We start from the raw sequence: 20,671 nt of genomic DNA, 5'->3' as shown, positions 1-20,671 counted from the left end.
AGGAGCCAGGAGCTTCTTCCAGGGAAACCATGTGAATACAGGGGCCCAAGTACTTGGACCATCTCCCACTGCTTTCCCAGGAGCTGGATCAGAAGTAGAGTAACTGGGACTCAAACCAGCGCCCATAAGGGACGCTAGTGCCGCAGGTGGAGGCTTAACCTACCATGCCACAGCACTGGTCCCATAAAATAAATCTTTTAAAATAACAAATGATAAAAATACTATGTTTTCAACTGGAGAGAGGAATGTCAAAATAGAAATGTTTTACAGTATATAAGACACATATATATAAGAAAGAAAATTTTTTAAATTTAGGAAAATAGCTGTTACAAAATTATATGTTTTCAATTAGTCACACTGAATGCCATCTTTCAGAAAGGTCCAGGATTATTCAGCAATGTGAAGGTTCATAAAACAGTCCTGCTGCTTACAAAACAGGCATGTTCTCAGGAGGAAGAGAAGAGACAAGGAATAACCTGAATATACTTAGGAAAACATATCTAATATACAAATATATCTGTAAAACCATTAGCAAAGATTGTAAACCAACTTAATGGTCTAAAGTCTTGCAGTTTTTTTGAGGATTCCAATTAGGAGCTGTGCCATCATTAAGAGTGAGGAAAACAGGAAGTGGAGGTAGTGACAGAAGGGAGAAAAAGTTTACACACATCATGGCTGGTGCCGTGGCTCACTTGGCTAATCCTCCACTTGCGACACCGGCATCCTGGGTTCTAGTCCCGGTTGGGGTGCCGGGTACTAGTTCTGGCTGCTCCTCTTCCAGTCTAGCTCTCTGCTGTGGCCCGGGAGGGCAATGGAGGATGGCCCAAGTGCTTGGGCCCCTGCACCCGCATGGGAGACCAGGAGGAAGTGCCTGGCTCCTGGCTTTGGATCGGCACAGTGCTCGCCATAGCGGCCATTAGGGGAGTGAACCAACGGAAGGAAGACCTTTCTCTCACTGTCTAACTCTGCCTGGCCAAAAAAAAAAAAAAAAAAAAAGTTTACACACATCTCTTAACCACAGAGAAAATTCAAAATTTCTCTGTTGTATATTGCTGGGTGGTGATGGTAAATTTAGTCTCTAGAACTTCCACAGCATTTATAAGGGAGAAAAATCAGTCTCTTGAACACTGCTGAGGAAGTTAAACTGTAGCCTACTTGGAAAAAGTGAAAGACTAGAAGTTAACGGACAGAGCATAAACAGGAATAACAGTCCACAGTAGAACGAAATTTTTTCACTCAGTTCTCTACAAGCCAGCAGCGGCATATGAACTTGGGAAACTCAGATGGCATACCCTGTGATTGGGCAGCACTCCACATTAAACTATCAGAATACATGCACTGTTGGGGAGAAGAGGCATCTAAGGATTCTAAGTGTTATAGCCTCCCCAACTCCAATCCTTACATACAGTTATAGCTAGATGACGTCTGTGAATAGCCGGTAGCAGCAAACATCTGACTGAAAGCTTAGCTGTGTTTTACAGCTTCCAGTCGGGGATGTTTACAACAACAGACTTTCTGAACAACAACTTAAAACCGGAAGAAGAGACACAAATGTCACCAGGCACCATCTTTAGCCAATGATTTATAGAACTTCTGGAGCTCAATGATAAATATTACATCTTGAAACAAAAGTCATAAAGTTAATGTTACAAATTAACAAGAGAATAAATGGTCTACCAACTGTAATTTTTTGAAAATAATCTAAATACATAAGAAAATTTTCATTACAAACTTACCTTGACAAATGCACATTAAAGATAGTACCCTGCTATCCTACATGAGGGCATATTTTTCTGATACATGCAAAACTGGGTTTTTCTCTCCTAAATCTAGAGTTTCAAAATAATAGGAACCAACATGGAACAGTGGGTAAAGCTGCCACTTGCAACACTGGCATCCCATATGGGCATTGGTTCATGTCCTGGCTGCTCCACTTCCAATCCAGCTCCCTGCTAATGCACCTGGGAAGGCAGCACAACATGGCCCACATGTTTAGGCCCCTGCACCCACATGGGAGATCTGGATGAAGCCCCCGGTTCCCGGCTTCAGCTTAGCCCAGTGCTGGCCCGTGTGGCCATCTGGGGAGTGAACCAGCAGACAGAAGATCTTTCTCTGTCTCTCCCCTTCTCTCTCTAACTCTAACTTTCAAAATAAATAAGTAAATCTAAAACACACACACACACACACAAAACAACTCTACTGATTATAGTGACCATACACCTCACCTTTCCCGGAATAGTTTTTGTTTTTGTTTTTGTTTTTTGACAGGCAGAGTGGACAGTGAGAGAGAGAGACAGAGAGAAAGGTCTTCCTTTTGCCGTTGGTTCACCCTCCAATGGCCGGCGCACTGTGGCCGGCGCACCGCGCTGATCTGAAGCCAGGAGCCGGGTGCTTCTTCTGGTCTCCCATGTGGGTGCAGGGGCCAAGGACCTGGGCCATCCTCCACTGCACTCCCAGGCCACAGCAGAGAGCTGGCCTGGAAGAGGGGCAACTGGGACAGAATCCGGCACCCTGACTGGGACTAGAACCCGGTGTGCCAGCGCTGCAGGCGGAGGATTAGCCTATTGAGCCGCAGCACCGGCCGCCGGAATAGTTCTAATTTGTTGCCCTGATACTATTAGAAGTGATCTCTTTTACTAGTAAAAACATCCTACTGTAGAGAATAATGAATATAGTGGGTTTCAGTGGCAGAAGATTTATATTAAGATTCTATTTTTTCCTCTCCTATCTGGTTAGTTTAGGTTAGGAACACACCGTCCATGGAAATGAGTAAAGTGGATAATAAGAGGAATACACATTACATATATATATGTATATATATATATATACACACACACACACACACACACACAATGTGTATATAGGAATACACATTGTATATTACGTTATACACATGATCTTTGTGTATAACGCAACATGCTTAAACTATTTTGCTTCTCATACCACTTTGTGGAAAGACAAAGATTAAGCGAAATACAGCAAATCACACTCCCTCAAAACCAAGATTACCTTTCATCTAAAAGATATTAAATAATAATTTCTCTATAAAAATTATCTATTAAAACAACAAAAGTCTAAAATTAAGTTACAATGATTTCTTTACACAAGCACAAGTATGATTTCCAGGATAACTACTGAAAAAGCCAACAGACACAATTTTGAAAGGCTCCTAATTTTTAAAATTTTTTCCCCACAAACAATAAAGGACTGCAGAGGCCAGCATTTTGGCGTAGCAGCTAAAGCTATAGCCTAAGACGCCAGCATCCCATATGGGTGTCAGTTCATGTCCTGCTGCTCCACTTCCGATCCAGCTCCCTGCTAGTGGCCTGGGAAAAGCTGCAGAAGATGGGCCAAGTACTTGGGAGCTGCCACCCATGTGGAAGACCTGGAAGAATCTCCTGACTCCTGGATTTTTTTTTTAAGATTTTATTTATTTTTTTGAGAGGCAGAGTTACGGTCAGTGAGAGGGAGAAACAGAGAGAAAAGTCTTCCTTCCATTGGTTCACTCCCCAAATGGCTGCAATGGCCAGAGCTGCACCTATCTGAAGCCAGGAGTCAGGCACTTCTTCCCAGTCTCCCACGTGGGTACAGGGGCCCAAGGACTTGGGCCATCTTCCACTGTTTTCCTAGGCCATAGCAGAGAGTTGGATTGGAAGTGCAGTAGCCAGGACTAGAACCCCTGCCCATATGGGATGCCAGTGCCGCAGGCAGAGGATTAATCTGCTGCACCATGGCACTGCCCCCCTGACTCCTGGCTTTGACCTGGCCTGGCCCTAGCTGTTGCAACCATCTAAGGGATGCACCAGTGGATGGAAGATCTCTGTCTCTCTCTCCTCTTTTCTTTCTGTAAGAGTGACTTTCAAATAAATTAATTAAAAAAAAAAAAAAAAAAGGATTGCAGCCACAGATATTTACTGTGGTAATATTTAAAGACTATATTCTAAATCACTTCTGTTTAAATGTTGTAAATAATTCTAACCATTACAGAAATAATGCTGGAAATAATATGGTCGCTACGGATACAAGATGACCTTGATTGTTCTTGAAGACAAATACTTAAAAAACAAATCCAGTGGCTATAGTGGCTATTTACAAAAGCTGTTGTACAACTGAAACTTTGCAGTTTTAAACTAGATGAAAAAATAGTTATTCCATGCCTAGGTAGGCACAAGATACTTGACTAATGAGGATGCTGTACATTAAGGTGCAATGAAACAGTTATTACAACTCTCTCATTTAAACCATTTCCTTCTCTATTCTCAGTTCAGTCTTCTCAAAGTCTGACCAAAAGGATTTTTTATCAGCACTACTGTAGTTAACTCACACACATAACACATAGATTCTTTAGGTCTTAAGGGCATTTTGTTAAATGCCATACCTTTGTATAATATATTCTTGAAAATATGAAAATTAAATGTATAAAAGCTAAATAATTAATTTTACAAGAATATCCATTATAAAATATCTTCAGTAATTAAAATATAATCTAGATACAATCTTTCATCATAATAAGCAATCTATATCTTCTAAAATTCCTTAATTATATTCTTTTATTCATAATCAAATATATAATAGGAAAGCAAGTCTAATGAGAGGAGGCTGAGACCAAAGATATACCATTTTTGTCATGCTTTATAATTTTCATCTTTGCCACACATTACATATGTGCAATTCACCTTTCTTACCATTAGCATTTGAATTTTCTAATAACACATTTTTATAAAAATGGACAAAGCATACACACAATCTGCTGTCCAGAGCTGTTGACTGGAATAGTGCTAACAAGCATTATTGTGTTTATCTATTAAAGGCATTTTATGAATATCCATATACAATGTATGCCATGTTACCATAAATTTGTCCAACCAGAAAGCTCATCTTTCTAAAATGTGATCATTCATAATGAAGACACTATCTTCCAACAGAATTGTTGTTTGAATGTGCACCCCAAAATTCACACATTGGAAACTTGACTCCCAATAAAACAATCTTTTTTTTTTTTTTTTTTTTTGACAGGCAGAGTGGACAATAGAAGGAGACAGAGAGAAAGGTCTTCCTTTTTGCCGTTGGTTCACCCTCCAATGGCCGCCGCGGTAGGCGCGCTGCGGCCGGCGCACCGCGCTGTTCCGATGGCAGGAGCCAGGGGCTTCTCCTGGTCTCCCATGGGGTGCAGGGCCCAAGAACTTGGGCCATCCTCCACTGCACTCCCTGGCCACAGCAGAGAGCTGGCCTGGAAGAGGGGCAACCGGGACAGGATCGGTGCCCTGACCGGGACTAGAACCCGGTGTGCTGGCGCCACAAGGTGGAGGATTAGCCTGTTAAGCCACGGCGCCGGCCGCAATAAAACAATCTTAAGACAGGGATTTGGGCCAGCGCCGAGGCTCAATAGACTAATCTTCTGCCTGAGGCGCCGGCACACCAGGTTCTAGTCCCGGTCGGGGCACCGGATTCTGTCCCAGTTGCCCCTTTTCCAGGCCAGCTCTCTGCTGTGGCCCGGGAGTGCAGTGGAGGATGGCCCAAGTGCTTGGGCCCTGCACCCCATGGGAGACCAGGAGAAGCACCTGACTCCTGCCTTCGGATCAGCGCGGTGTGCTGGCCGCAGTGCACCGGCCGTGGCAGCCATTGGAGGGTGAACCAATGGCAAAGGAAGACCTTTCTCTCTGTCTCTCTCTCTCACTGTCCACTCTGCCTGTCAAAAAAAAAAAAAAAAAAGAGAGACAGGGATTTGGCATAGCATTCAGACACTGCCTGGTATAACTGCACACAATATTGGAGTGCCTGAGTTTGAGTTCCGGGTCTGCCCCTGATTCCTGCTTCCTACTAACGCACACTCTCAGAGACAGCAGGAACTCAATTGTTGGGTTCCTGTCACCTGTGTGGGAGACTTTCTAGCTCCTGACTTCTGCTTGGCCCAGCCCTGGTTGTTGTGGGCATTTGGGGAGTAAACCAGCGGATAGGAGATTGATCTCTCTTTCCCTCTTTTTCACTCTCTTTCAAATAAAATTTTAAAAGAAGTGGGACCTTTAAGAAGTGATTAGGTCATGAGGGTTCTGCTCTCATGAATGGATTAATGCCACTACCTTGGGAGTTGGTTAGTTATTTCTGGAGTGAGTTTTGGGGGTGGGGGGTGGGGATGAATTTGGCCTCTTCCCACTCTTCCTCCCTATTCCCCTGAGAGCATCTCTTGCCCTTCTGCCTTCCATCACGGACGCTGGGGCCTTGATTTTGGACTTCCCAGCCTCCAGAACTGTGAGAACAACTACTCAAAATGGAGTGATGGTATTACAGATTAAATGACTGTTGCATTTTGGGTAGAGGGTGAAGGTAAAACACAGAAAGTACTATTGGATAATTTAGTCTATCACTTCAGTATAATTATACAGTTTCTCCATTATTCTTCACAAAGAAAGTGTAACTTGGCTTTCTGTAACACGGGTGCCATACATTTATATAAGACTGATTCATTAGGTATTTACTTGACATAGTCTGCATTGGGATGCTTCAAACCCAGAAAAGAAAGTAGGATAGGGAAATACTTTGGATAAAATGGCCAAATCCTCCTCTTAAAACTATAGAATATTCAGAATGTTATCCCCCACAATTCTTGACCATAATCAAAACTGATAGTGAACTGAATGGGAGCCAGCACTCTGGATTCTTAAAATACTGCCCACTGAAAACGTTGGTCATAGGTATGGTAAAACTAGTGAACAACAACATAGCTAACTCTGAGTTTTTAAGACCACTCAAATCAGGATAAACTGAGTGAGCAGATCTGTGGTCTATGGCATTGAATAACTGAAAAGCAGAATCTCTTTCTTCATGTAACCGGGTGTGCATGGATTCCAACTTCTGTTTTAGAGTGGTAAACACCATGAACTGCACCCGGAACAAAACTGACAACCAATACAGATTCTAGTGTGCTTTCCCTGATTCATGTGCCCTATAAGCCAACCCACAACATCTAAGTTTTACATAATCCTAGAGAATAGCACTAAAATGCAAACTTCATTTCACCAAAGCCTAACTTTCAAAATCCACATCTGGAGGAAATCTGCCAACTTCTTCCTCAATATACAAACAAAAAGACATTTTGGCAAACAGGAATTTTAAGAAAACTAATTGTGAGCCTTAGTAACACTGATAATATGTTTATAACCTTAAGGAGGTGTCCTGCCCTGAAGCATGCTTACTATTTTTGAACATTCAGAGCAATTAATTTTCAGAAATTAACCCATGAGCTTTAAATATTCTTTTTTCAAGCCTTTCTGATAAAAAAAAATCTACTTAACACTATACTTAAGAAAAATTTTTCTCTAGACAACAGAGATAAATAACCCTCCTAATTTATCATTCACAAAGTCTGTTTATAGTTTCCTGGAAGAGTTCACAACGGTGCCTTCAACTCCTTGTACGTCCCCTTAATACTAACTATGTGGGCTGAAGTTAAGTCATTACCTGCTCTAAATCAGTTTCCCAGTCTAAAAAATAAAAGAATTCTACAACATGAAAGAAAGCTCTCAAAGAGAGGTTGTGAAGATTAAATATAACTAAAATTAAATTTATAAAACACATCTGAAATGTAAAGCATTGTATCTGCATGGATGTTAATCATGTTGGTAGGTCTGTACTCACATTTTCTTGAAAACTTTCCACCTGAAAGCCAGAGGCTGCATCTGCATGACCTGACAATCATGAGAGATGTGGTCCATGTGACTAAAACAGGGTTCTTCAGAGTTACACTTGACATGGCATTAACTAAAATGGGCAAAAAAAAGTCAGTAATGCTAGAAGCCTTATTTGCACCTATTTGGCTAAGAGAACCCATTTATAGTGATGATATAACACATATACATAATATTTTTTTATTTTTTCCTTACTTTTCGGTTAAGAAAATCTTAAAAATTTGAAGTTGTGAAAAATAAAAATTGGTTTTAATTATCTTTTTCACTTAATAACATAATTTAGAGTTCCTTCAAGTTCCTCTAATGAATTTTTGTTAAGTATTATTTATTGATTTGAAAGGCCAAAAGAGAGATCTTCTATCCAGTGATTCACTCTCCAAATGCCCTCAACACCCAGGGCTGGGCCAGAATGAATCCAGAAACCCGGAACTCCATTTGGGTATCCTACTTGGATGGCAGGATCCTAGCTACTTAAGCCATCACTGGTTGCCTCCCACACTGCATTTGAGCTGGAAGCTGAATTGGAAGTGGAGCAGAGACTTGAACCCAGGTATCCAATAAGGGACACCGGCATCTTAACCGCTGCACCAAATGCCCACTCCACAGTGAATTTTAAATGCACTGGTATTTTTCCCTCAAAAAACCTTTTACTTAAGGAGTACAAACTTCATGCTTTTCATAAATACAACTTTAGGAATACAGTGATTCTTCCTACTGTACCCACCCTCACACACCTCTTCCTCCTCCATCTCCTCTTCCCAATCTTAATTTTTTACAAAGATCTATTTTCAATTAAATTTATACACATATGATTAACTCTATACTAAGAAAACAGTTCAACAAATTATATGAAAAAAAATTGTTTCTCAATAGTCAAGGGCTGTTCAGAGTCACTACATCTTTAAGTATTAATTTCACTTCTATAGATTACCTTTTAGGTGTTCTATTAGTTATCACAGATCAAGGAGACCATATAGTATTTGTCCTTTTTGGGACTAGGTTATTTCACTAAGTATGATGCTTTCCAGACTCATCCATTTTGTTGCAAACAACAGGATTTTTGAGTATTATTACAGGCTGTGTAGTATTCCTTGGTGCATATATCCATAATTTCTTTTTTCTCCAAAGATATTGTTTATATTCATACTTGTAATAATAGCTTTTTTCCCCAAAAAATAACCACTTAATTAATGAGTGCAAATTTCATAAGTACAACTTTAGGAATTTAGTGAGTCCTCTTACGCCTAATCCCACCCCACCTCCTCTTCCTTCTCCCATTCCCAGTCCCATTCTCCATTAAGAAAAAAAAAAAAAAAAAGTAAAAACTGTTCCTCGATAGTCAGGACAAGGGCTATTCAAGTCATTGCTTCTCAAAGTGTCAATTTCAGTTCTACAGATTTCCTTTTAGGTGGTGCTCTATTAGTTATCACAGATCAGCAAGAACATATGGTACTTGTCCCTTTAGGACTGGCTTATTTCACTAAGTATGATGTTATCCAGATTTGTCTATTTTGTTGCAAATGACTGGATTTATTATTTTTTTTACCACTGTGTAGTATTCCACAGAGTAAAAAGCCCATAATTTCTTTATCCAGTCTTCAGTTGACAGGCATTTGGGTAGATTCCATAATCTTAGCTATTGTGAACTGAGCTGCAATAAACACAGGGGTACAGATAACTCTTTCAAATGCTGATTTCATTTCCTTGGGTAAATTCCCAGGAGTGGATGGCTGAGTCATATGGTAGCTCTATATTCAGATTTCTGAGTTATTGCCATACTATCTTCCACAGTGGCTATACGTTTACATTCCCATCAATAGTGGATTAGGGTACCTTTTTCCTCACATCCTCACCAGCATTTGTTGTTTGTTGATTTCTGTATGAAAGCCATTCTAACTGTGGTGAGGTGAAACCTCATTGTGGTTTTGATTTACATTTCCTGACAGCTAGTGATCCTGAACATTTTTTCATGTGTCTGTTGGCCATTTGGATTTCCTCTTTTGAAAAATGCCTGTTTAAGTCCTTTGCGCATTTCTTTAGATTGTTTGTTTTGTTGTTGTAGAATTTCTTGATCTCTTTATATGTTCTGGTTATTAATCCTTTATTAGTTGCACAGTTTGCAAATAATTTCTCCCATTGTGTCGGTTGCCTCTTCACTTTGCTGAGTGTTCCTTTTCCAGAATGCACTGGTATTAAAAAGCAATTTAAATAGTATTTCAAGAAAAAACTACTGTGTAAATTAAGTAATAATCAAACATACTTTATTTTTTCAAGTGAAAAACATCATTTCTTTTAATGTTACATAAGTTAAAATTACATTTAAAAATCCCAAAATGCTTATTTTTCATTAACAAATAATGTCAAGAATTCTAAGGATAATACCAATAGGTTTCAAGACAATTTAAATATTCTCATGTTACATTCACTTCAGTATCAACTTATTCAGTAATAATTTACAAATGAATATACAATGTTAAACTGGCTACTCTACAGCTAACCTGAAGGACAAATGGAAATATCAAGCAAAAATATATCAAATGCGTCCAAACTATGTGAAGACAAAGTTGAGACTTCTTTCTTCTTTCTAGAATCCCACAGGGCCTCTACTATTTCCTGAAGTACGCAGAAGAAATTTACCTATAGGTGAAACTGCAAAGGTGTTATAAATCTGCAAAGGTGTTACAAGTCTGCAAAGGTGTTACAAGTCTGCAAAGGTGTTAAACAACTGCTGAGAAACTCTGAATGTTTTTGCTTTTCAAATTTTTTTGCTAACTCTCTGATATCTGTTTGTCTGATATTCTTCCTTCTTAAAAGCAAAGGGAAGGGCTGGCATGGTGGCATAGTAGGCTAAACCTCTGCACGCAGTGCCAGCATCCTGTATGGGCACCAATTCATGTCCCAGCTCCCCCTCTTCCATTCCAGCTCTCTGCTATGGCCTGGGAAAGCAACAGATGATGGCCCAAGTCCTTGGGAGACCCAGAAGAAGCTCCTGTCTCCTTCCTGGCTTTGGATCAGCCCAGCTCCAGCCATTGTGGCCATTTAGGGAGTGAACCAATGGATGGAAGACCTTTCTCTCTCCCTCTCTGTCTATAACTCTACCCCTTAGATAAACAAACAAAATCTTAAAAAAAAAAAAAAAAAAAAAAAAAAAACAGCAAAGGGAAATGGAAAGGGGCTGGTATCTGCCTAGAGATTTGAGTTGAGCTACAGTTTTGGACACCTTCATCCCATACTGGAGTATCCTGGTTTGAGTCCCTGCTCTGCTCTCGACTCCAGCTTCCTGCTAGTGCACATCCTGAGACACACAGCAAGTGATGGCTCAAGCATAGCTGGATCCTTGCCGCCCATGTGGGAGACCTAGGTTGAGCTCCTAGTTCCTGGCATTAGCCTGCCCTAGCCTGGGCTTCTTGGGAAGTGAACCAGCAGACAGCAGAAATCTCCATGTCTCTCTTTTAAGTAAAATCAATCAAAAAATTTTGAAAGCAGAGGAAAGTATACATATTTTAGAGAAAGATCTCAGATAATAAGATTCTAGCTCATTTAAGTCTTCTTGTGAAGCATTCAAGTCCCAAAGGTGAAAACAACAACTGCCTGCTAATAATGGAAGGAAGTAATACAAGGGGTTAGAAAATTTTGAAATTAAAGCCTGGGAAAAGTCAGTGGCGTAAAGAAAAAAAAGTATGAGTATGGATTCCTTAAAAGTTTCAAAAGAAAGATTGTTGTGACAAGTAGCTATATGATGGAATGAATAAACCATAACAGAATTAAGATTATCCTAATCATATTCCAAACAAATCTCACAAACATGAAACCACAAATGCTGAAGATTGGGAATCAGAACTATACATACCTGTCTGAAGCAGGGAACTGAAAGGGTACTCAAACAGCAGTCAATTCTAGGCAACACGATTGTGTGGAAGCTTTGAAATCCAAGTCGTCAATCAGAATGCTTTGGAGAAACTTGTGTATTTTCTAGTTTAAAAAAAAAAAAAAGCCTTCAATAAATAAAATAGCACTATTCCTGGTTCAGAAAAACATCAGCACTTCCATAAGCACAGAATCACAAGGAAAATAACATATTTGGCAAAGACCTGCATTCTAATATTTTGGAATAACTGCAAACACAGTAGCCAAGCCCTCTCACATGCATCCTCAATACTACAACTCTTAATAATTTTAACTCCAACCCTGGAGCACTGATCTTTTATCTACTCCCAAGAAGGCAGCATTAGATAATAACTGAGAACTAGAGCTTTACATTCTGACAAAAGTAGGACAAACATTTAACTTTTTGACTCTGGGAAAGTGACCTTACTTTTCATTGACTTCTTTCCCATCTGTAAAACGACAATTTAAAATACCTATCCTGGGGCCAGCATTGTGGAGCAGTGAATTTAGCTGCCACTTGCTATGTCTGCATCCCACATCAGAGCACCTGGTTGAGTCCCAGCTGCTCTGCTTTTGCTCCAGCTCTCTGGTAATGCACCTGGAAAGGCAGTGGAATATGGCTCAAGTTTTGGGTCCCTGCTATGTTTGTAGGAGACCAGGATGGTGTTCCTGGCTACTGGCTTTGGCCTGGCCCAGCCCCAGTCCCAGCCACTATGGCCATTTGTGGACTGAACCAGAGATTGGAAGATATTCATATTTCTCTTTCTTTCTCTCCTCCTCCCTCCCTCCCTCCCTTACTCCCTCCCTCTGCCTTTCAAATAAATAAAAAAGTAAACCTTAAAAAATAAATACATATCATGTAGGGTAATTGTGAGGACTGGGTAATAAAATGTACTGTCCATCAAATGCTGAGCTCAGGGCTGGCATTGTAATTCAGTGGGTTAAATCATGTGCAATACAGACATCCCATATAGGTGCCAATTTGAGTCCAATCCACCTCCCTGCTAGTACGCCTGAGAAAACAGAAGACTGGTCCAAGTATTTAGACCCCTGCCACATACATGAGAGACCCCAGATGGAGTTCCAGGCTTCAGCCTGGCTCAGCCCTGGCTGTTGTGGTCACTTGGGCAGTGAACCAGCAGATAGAAGATTGACCTACCTCTCCTCTCTCTCTTTCTCTTTGTCTCTCTCTCTCTCTCCATCCCCCTCCCTCCCCCTTTTCTCCTTCCCTAACTCCCTCCAACTGCCTTTCAAATAAATAATTTTTTTAGAAAAATGCTGGTTTTAGTGGCAGACACACAGCTAACATGAAGACTCCTTACTTCCCCTTAACAACTTTGTTCATGCAGCTTATACATTTTCAATTCCTCATATCTACTTTTATAAATGCTGTTATCCTTCAAGACCCAATCCAAATGCCAAATTTTCCATGGAAAATTCACTACTAAATGCAGCCACTTAAAACGTGCATGATAGAGACTCATCATTAAGAATAGTTAATGTGCATAAAGTGCTCACTATGCTTGAGGCAATGTTCTAAGTGCTTACATATATGAACTCATTTAATTCTACAATAACACTATCAGGTATGTACCAGTATTTTCCTCTTTTTGTACATCAAGAAAATGAGACAGAAAGCAATGTATTCAGTCACAGCAACTGATAAACAGGACTATAAGCCCAGGAGCTGGCTCCAGGATCTATTCCCGTACCTGTGCCATGCTGTGAACCGAGAAGGATGATCAGTTACTGCAATGAGATGTGCAGAGAACTGACAGTTTTATGTCTAGTTCAGCTGAAGATGTTTACTATACAGGCTAAAATCAGTCACTCTGGAGAACTTATTCACATTTTCATAGAAAATACTTTAATAGTTTGGTCCCTCAAGTTTGGTTTTATTATACTTCCAGCTACTCATTTGAGTTCAATTTTCTCAGTTTAACTTCTCAGATTCTGGCTCACTTCTTCTTAAGGCCTAAGAGGTAGTTAATGGAAATGGATAGTTTTATACTCATACGACCTAAGAGAAAGATAATACCAGGTCACCAACCATATATATTAGACTGCCAAAACTGGCTGCCATCTAACACTCCGGGCAAATATAATGGAGTTGTCAGGAATCACCTAATATTCTCTACAAAGTCTATCAAATTTGCAGTTTTGATTTTGTATAAGCACACACACATGTGTGAGAAAGACATTCTTTGGTAGATAAAAGGTATTATTCTTTAAACAATGATAGGCTCAGGAGTATGGAAATGAGTCTTAGAAAATACAAATATGGACATTCTTTGTATGGGAGACAAAAAGTTAGTATCTTTCCTTTTTAATCAAACTTTGTAGCACAGAATCAAAAGCAAGAATAAAACACACCTGCCCAAGGGATAATGTTTGGGTTTTATCGAAAATTACAATCTCTTGAAAGAAAAAGGCTCAAAAGGAAACTACTGTTTCTCCTTAATTATAGCAGTACTACTTTATCTCATGCATTTTTAGTGCCTTCTTTTAAAATTCAGAACATGTTATAACATCAACAATAAGCTTCATGTGCTAGTATTCTTAGGATTGGCCACATTCCCAAAATAAAAGTAAAAAATTAGTCAAAGTGAAACACAAGTCAAAATTAATAAATGAAAAGATTGCTGCTTCTCAGTTTTCTTTCATAATTTTAAAAAAATTAAGCATTATTAATAAAAATTGCATCACTTGAGAGGGGGAATATATATATTCAACATCAAGTACTCTTTAAACACTTTTTTTGTTTTCATTTACTTGAGAGAGACAGACAAAGGAAGAGAGGAGTCTTCTACCCCCTGGTTCACCCCTCAAATACCAGCAACAGAGCCTGAATCTCCCACATGTGTGGCAGGAACCGAAATACATCAGCCATTAACTGATGCCTCCCAGAGTACGCATTAGCAGAAAGCTGGAATTGGAAATATAAGTAAGGACTTGAACCCAGGCACTGTGATATGGGATACAAGAGTCACAAGTGGCGTCTTTTAACTGTCAAATACATGCTCCAACTCTTCTCACATTAAACTTGCAGACATGTTGCTGTCACAGTAACTGACAAGACTGGTCTTACAGGTTAGATACAGATTAACCCTGACTACGGCTTTCAAACTGACTTATGTTTAGCCCAGAACTATGAATGGGAGTAGGGAGAAAAAAAAAGGTACAGGAAAAGTCAAATTATTTCAGCAATATAATGCATACTAAACTGAAAGGCAGGCCCACGCACATCCAACTCTACAGGTAAACAGATTCTAAACTTAAAGAAACACTTAACATACTTTACCCATCATGTACTCCCACAACATACTATTCTTGCCTTTATCAAGACATATAACTTATATGGCAACTGTTTATTTAGGTGCCTGTTTCCACACTAAGTGAAGGGCTGTCTGCTCACCGCAATAGCCTCACTCCAAGGATAAGTATAAAACAGCATAGGTACAAAACAGAGAGAGCAACAGAGAAGAATGCAGCAGATACAAAGCAAGATGATGTCACTGCTCTTTCACTGCTAAACTATCTTGCCTCGACTCCCTCCTATTCTACAACCAGGAGCATAATAAAAACCAGATTTATTTTACTTTCTAATATTAGCTCATATAATGTGAGCCACTAAACCTCTTTAGTTCTAAGTTTTCTTTTCTATAAAAGAAGGAATTAAGACTAACTTTTAAAGTTCAATCAGCTCAATAATTTCATGATTCTCTAATGGCATCAAATTCCAGAATAAACATTTGTTAACATTTACTGAATGTTTCTCTGTGGCCAATAATTATGATCATATCTGAAACCAAAGGTCTACTTTCCACTGCCACACTAGTCAACTACTCTGTTGACTTATAAAAGGAAAAGAAAACCACAAAACAATATTTTTGAAAACATATCCAAGTGTGTACAAATGTGAAAGCTAGAAAACAGTATTTGCCCCAATTACCCAGGGTGGCTTTGCTAAAGTCTTGCAGGAAATTTTCTATCAGGAAAATAAGTGTTTTTTTTAAGAGTTATTTATTCACTTGAAAGTCACAGTTACACAGGGAGAGGAGAGGTAGGGAGGTAGGTAGGTAGGTAGGTAAAGAGGTCTTTCATTGGCTGCTTCACTACCCAATTGGCTGCAACGGCCAGAGCTGCGCCAATCCAAAGCCAGGAGCCAGGAGCTTCTTCCAGATCTCCCACACGGGTGCAGGGGCCGAGGACCTGGACCATCTTCTACTGCTTTCCCAGGAAATAGCAGAGAGCTGGATTGGAAGTGGCCCCCAAATGGGATGCTGGCACCGCAGGCGGTGGCTTTACCCACTACACCACAGTGCTGGCCCCAGTAACTTGTTTAATGTTTCTTGGGCAACCAGAAATCCAAGACACTAAATTATACAGCTTGTTGATGTCTCGCAGCTAGGTTCGTATTTCTTAAAGTACATGGTAGCATTTCCATCTAACAGTTCTGTCAATTCTTAACTCCCTCCCCCAGAGCTTCCCTGTGTTCTTAGATTAAAATCCAATCTCCTTTTTGTTCCACAGAAGACCCTGCACTAGTTGGGTCCCTCCTTTCTCCACTACCCTCAACCAGCATATCCAGGCTTCTCTCAGTTCTTCCAATTGGTCACGTTTCCCATGCTGGAGGCTTTGCCTTGTCTAGTCTCTCTGCCAGAATAGTTTCTACACAGAAATTCACGTGCATGGTTCCTTAAAATTGTTCTGAGAGGCTTGGCAGTGTGGCACAGAGTTAGGTTAAGCAGCCACCTGAAACACCAGCATCCCATATGAGCACCAATTTAAGTCCCTGCAGCTCCATTTCCAAACCAGCGCCGTGCTAATGCACCTGGAAAGCTGGGGAAGTGCCTGGGCCCCTGCCACCCACACAGGAGACCTGAATGGAGCTCTGGGCTCCTGGATTCGGCCTGGTCCAGCCCTGGCTGTTGTGGCCATTTGGGGAGTGAACCAATGGAAGGAAGCTCTCTGTCTCTCCCTCTCTCTCATTCTGCTTTTCAAAGAAACAATTTTTTTTTTAAAGTGCTCATAAAAACAAATCCTAAGGTTTCTACTCAAATGTCACCTCCTCAAGGAAGTGTTCTCCTACTACCCACTTAGAAGTGGGCTCCCCATCTTAATTTATCACACCTCTTCTTTGATTTTCTTTATACTTATTACAACCTGAAACTAGTTTACTCTTGAACTCATTATTGTCTGGCTCTTCTGTGACAACGTGGAAGAGAGAAGATCTATGAGTGCAGGAACCTTGCCCATGTTTTTCACTACTGTAATCCAGAATCTGGAATCATGCCTGGCACACAGTGCTAAACAGTTGTTGAAGCAGTATAGTAATGGGAGCTACACTTACTTCACAGCACTGTTTCAGGCTCTTCATACAAAACATCACATGTGGTTTCACAGTGGCTCCCTGAAATGGTTATTTGTCCATTTTACTGATATGGAACTAGGACTCAAAAGTGATCTGACTTGACTGAAAAAACAGCACAGCATAAAGGTGAAACCTAAAATATGAATTTATATCTTTTCTTCTAAGCTCTGTGTTTTTTTAAGGATTTATTTATTTAGGAGCCAGCACTGGTGTAGTAGGCCAAGCCTCCACCTGTGGTGCTGGCATCCCCTGTGGGTGATGGTTCAAGTCCCAGCTGCTCCACTTCTGATCCAGCTTTCTGCTTATATGCCTTGAAGGCAGCGGAGGATGGCCCAAGTGCTTGGGCTCCTGCACCCACTTGAAGAAGCTCCTGTCTTCTGGCTTGGGCCTGGCCCTGCCCCAGCCCCGTGCAGCCACTGGGGAGTGAACCAGCGGATGGAAGATCTCTCTTTCTCTCCTCTCTCTGTATCTCTTTACTCTCAAATAAATAAATGATTTTTTAAAAAGCTCAAGTTTTCTAGTAAAGGATTTCTACGTCAAGTCTATTCTAGAAAGCCCAACCTATGCTAGAATTTGGAACTTGTCAACCACCACATCTACATGGACCAATTTCTTAAACCCATTGCCTCTCCCTCTATCTCCATAGAAACATGTGCATGCACACACACACACAAACCACACACATCCTGGCGGTTCTGTTTCTCCGGAGAAACCCAACTGACACACAGATATACTCACATGTGACCCAAATAAAAAGGACTTGTGCCTTAAAACCTATGAAACATTGCTGAGAAAAAGAAGCCCTAAAAAGTGTTCTATCATGTTCCTGGGTCAGAAGACTCAGTATTTTTAAGGTATCAATTTTCCTCAAATTGATCTTTATTTTCAATGCACTCCTAATCAAAATCTCAGTAAGCTCTGTTTAAAGAAATAATAAGCATTCTAAAATTTATAAGGAAAGGACAAAAAGCAGTCAAAACAATTCTGGAAAAGGAAAACAAAATTTGGGAACTAATATTACATGATTTTCTCACCTATTAAAAAGCTTCAGTAATCAATAATGTAGCACTGGGGTGAAGATAAATAGATATCTCAATGGAACAGAAGAGAGTCAAAAAACAGTCACACATACTAGGGTACATTAAAAAGTTCATGGAAAAATGAAAAGATGAATTTATTTTGAAGCAAAAAAAAATTTTTTTTTTTGACAGGCAGAGTGGACAGTGAGAGAGAGACAGAGAGAAAGGTCTTCCTTTTGCCGTTGGTTCACTCTCCAATGGCTGCCGCGGTAGGCGCGCTGCGGCCAGGCGCATCGCGCTGATCCGAAGGCAGGAGCCAGGTGCTTCTCCTGGTCTCCCATGGGGTGCAGGGCCCAAGCACTTGGGCCATCCTCCACTGCACTCCCTGGCCACAGCAGAGAGCTGGCCCGGAAGAGGGGCAACCGGGACAGGATCGGTGCCCCGACCGGGACTAGAACCCGGTGTGCCGGCGCCACGAGGCAGAGGATTAGCCTAGTGAGCCGCGGCGCCGGCCGCAAAAAATTTTTGAAAGTCATACATATTTTTCAGTAACACGTACTTTCCATCAACTTTCTGAAGACCCCTCATATCTAGACAACTGATTTTTTGTATTTTTAAACTGTATTTATTTATTTGAAAGGCAGAGTTAGAGAGATACAGATCTTCTATATTCTGGTTCACACCCCAAATAGTCACAATGCCCAGTGGGAGGCCAGTCCAAAGTCAGTTGCCTGGAACTCCATCCAGGTCTCCTACATAGACGGCAGGGACCATCTATGAGAAAGCAATCTGCTTTCTCCCAAATGCGCATTTGCAGGAAGTCAGATAGGAAGCCAGGGCAGGACTCCAACCCAGGCATTCTATTATGGGTTGTGGACATCCTAAGCAGCACCTTAACATACTGCACTACAACACTTGCCTCCTGGATGACTAAGATTATTGACAAAAATTCAAGGGCAATTCAATAGGAAAAAGATCATTTTTCAACAAGTGAAAAATCGTGCTATAATAATTGCCATAAAGAAAGAAAATGTTTTGTGTATTTGGATTTTAACCACATCCAAAACTGAACTCAAATTAGAACACCTATAAAACCTAAAACTGTAAAACTTCTTGGAGAGGGGGCTAGCGCTGTGGTGTATCAGGTAAAGCTGTAGCCTGCAGTGCTGGTATCCCAAATAGAGGCTGTTCAAGTCCCAGCTGCTCTACTTCCAATCCAGCTCTCTGCTATGGCCTGGGAAAGCAGTAGAAGATGCCCCGAGTTCTTGGGCCTCTGCACCCATGTGGGAGATCCAGAAGAAGCTCCTGGCTTCGGATCAGCCCAGCTCTGGCTGTTGCAGTTACTCGGGGGGGGGGTAAACCAGTGGATGGAAAACCTCTCTCTCTTTCTCTCTATAAACCTGCCTTTCAAATAAATAAATAAAATAAATATATTAAAAAAAGAAAACTTCTGGGAGAAAACCTAAGTGATCCTAGATTAAGTAAAATCATTCTAAATGCTAAAAGCATAATCCATAAAAGAATAAACTAATAAATCATATATTATCAAAAATAAAGCCTTTGTTCTTCAAGGCAGTACTAACAGAGAGACAAAACAGACCAAGAAAAGATCTGCAAATCATAAATCCAATAAATGACTTTTATCCAGAACATATAAAGTATCCTCAAAACTGAATAGAAACCAATCCACCCAATTTTTAAAAGTGAGAAGGGCCAGTGTTGTGGCATAGCAGGTAAAGCTGCCACCTGGGACACTGGCATCTCACATGAATGCCAGTTCCAATCCCAGCTGCTCTACTTCCAACCCAACTCCCTGCCAATGGCCTCAGAAAAGCAGCAGAAATGGCTCAAGTGTTTGGGCCCCTGCCACCCATGTGGGAGACCTGAATGAAGCTGCTGGCTCCTGCCTGTCTCAGTCCTGGCTGTTGTAGCCACTTGGGGAGTGAATCAGTGAATGGAAGATCTCTTTCTCTCTGTAATTTTCAAATAAATAAATAAATATTTTTTTAAATGTGAGAATATATGAACAAACACTTTACAAAGACAAAAGTATGGCAAATAAGCATGAGAACTGATTCTAAACATCACCAGTCATTAGGGAAAAATTAAAAACAAAATGAAAGACCTTTATGCACCAGTTAGTATGGCAATAATTAACAAGATGCACCATACCAGGTGCTAGCATAAGGCCAGTGGGAATGTAAAATGGTACAACCACTTTGGAAAAGTTTACTGGTTCCTTAAGATGTTAAATATATACCTACCATATGATTCAGCCATTCTACTCCTTGTATGTAGCTAAGAGAAATGAAAAGCATATGTCCATATAAATACATGTCCATAAAATGAAAAGCATATGTCCATATAAACACATAGATCTTCACTGACGCTTATCTTTTAAAGGCCAAAAACTAGAAACAACCCATATGTCTATCAACAGGTGGCTGTACATACAAACAGTGGTATACCCATACAATGGACTACTATTCAGCAATAAAAAAGAGCTTAACTAAAGCATACATACTGTACTTTAAAAAAAAAAATGGAAACTAGAATTCTGTTTTCTTTGCTTGTTACATATGTATGCATGTATTTGGGTGTGCTTGATTTTTAAAAAATTTTTTTAAAGATTTATTTATTTGAAAGGCAGAGTTACAGAGAGGCAGAGGCACAGAAAATCTTCCATCCACTGGTTCATTCCCCAG

At 40.4% G+C, this 20,671-nt stretch overlaps 1 protein-coding gene across 1 annotated transcript in view; it reads right to left on the bottom strand.

Moving 5' to 3' along the window:
* The window catches only part of ZFAT (zinc finger and AT-hook domain containing), a 330,215-nt gene that overhangs the window by 295,040 nt on the left and 14,504 nt on the right, over nucleotides 1–20,671 (bottom strand). The window contains exon 2 of the mRNA XM_062187952.1: nucleotides 11,536–11,657. The gene's annotated coding sequence lies outside the window, so the exon portion shown is untranslated. The remainder of the gene's footprint in view (nucleotides 1–11,535; nucleotides 11,658–20,671) is intronic.

Source organism: Lepus europaeus, chromosome 4 (genome assembly GCF_033115175.1).
Source record: "Lepus europaeus isolate LE1 chromosome 4, mLepTim1.pri, whole genome shotgun sequence".
NCBI lineage: Eukaryota > Metazoa > Chordata > Mammalia > Lagomorpha > Leporidae > Lepus > Lepus europaeus.
Note: the sequence above shows the minus strand (reverse complement) of the source record. Positions and strands in the feature narration are given on the sequence as shown.